The sequence below is a fragment of the Cynocephalus volans genome, chromosome 9 (genome assembly GCF_027409185.1).
Source record: "Cynocephalus volans isolate mCynVol1 chromosome 9, mCynVol1.pri, whole genome shotgun sequence".
NCBI lineage: Eukaryota > Metazoa > Chordata > Mammalia > Dermoptera > Cynocephalidae > Cynocephalus > Cynocephalus volans.
Window position 1 is genome coordinate 145107330 of NC_084468.1, and position 1333 is coordinate 145108662.

The following is a 1333-nucleotide window of genomic DNA, read 5'->3' on the forward strand; positions in this document are numbered from 1 at the left end:
AATTGTCTAGACTGACTGCAGAGTTAGGAAGGCCATGGGAGTCATGGAGACAAGGCTGGAAAGGGGAGTTAGAGCTGGATTATGCCAGGCATTGCCGGTGAGTTGAGAGAGAAATATGTTCCAAACATGATTGATACATACTCCAGCAGAATAGGCAAAAAACTAAACGGTGTGGTGGTGAGTCCCCTCCTCCTGCCTGACTTGAACTGCACCTGCTCTGTAGTTAAGAAATAGATCCCAAGCACGGGTTCTCTATCTTGCCATGGCTGAGCCCTACCCACAACCCTGATTCCTTCAAATATGAGCAGTCAGTAGGGTCTTTGTGAACTTCCTCATTTCTAGCACATTCCTCTAGACTTCGCTTTGGAGATTTGTGCTATATCTTGAAATCATCTTCCAATTTGGTCCTAAATGTTTTGTATTAGGTATATATTATTTAGAATATTTGTATGAAATTGCAGTTGTTCCCTAATTTCAATGTAGAATAAAATTTCTCCTCCTGTTTTTTATTTAGGGGTTTTTGTTTGCTGGTTTATTTTATTATGTTTGGTTTTTGCTCTATTTTATTTATTTGTGTATAAACTTTTTTCTTCCATTTAAAGTTCAGGTAGGAGGGTTAAACAAACATGCTTTTACTTCATCATGTTACCTGGAAGTCACGTATCTTTGTCTTTGATCAAACTTCATAGCAGACTTTAAAACTTTATCAGTAAGCCTGTAGCTGAAATTTAATTTCATAAGCTCCAAAGCATAAAAGAGAATTTACTTCTCAGTGTGTTACTGGTGATGAAATGAAGCAGAGTTTCTAAATTAAATCAAATCAAACTTTCCTTACATCAGGTTATAGATTTTTAATAGACTGCCTAATTAGTCCAGGTAGAAATTATTCTAACGGTTATAAAGATCAGTCCAATAACCTTAAGCTATCCAGTTCTTACCATATCACAATTTACAATACCCTAATTTCTATACAAAGTACAGGTCTTAACACAACATCTCACTTAAGGATATCACTCTCTCCTCTAAAGAAAGAGAAAAACATTATGACTAATCTGAAATCCCTAAAGTGGATTTCTCATTTGAGCAGACTCCTGCCACCATGACTAAAACTGTGTGGAGTTATATGAGAAAGCCTAAAATAATATAGCTGAGAGAAGCCATACAAACAGCCATCCAGTTAAACATTCTTTATTGTGTAGCTTAAATCAGAGAAATTGAATAACCTGGCAAAGGTTGACCAGAACTAGTTATCGAAGAGACAAAACTAAAACCTGGGCTCCTGTGCTCATTTTAGCTTCATCATTCACAACTCATGTCAGTGAAAAAATGCACT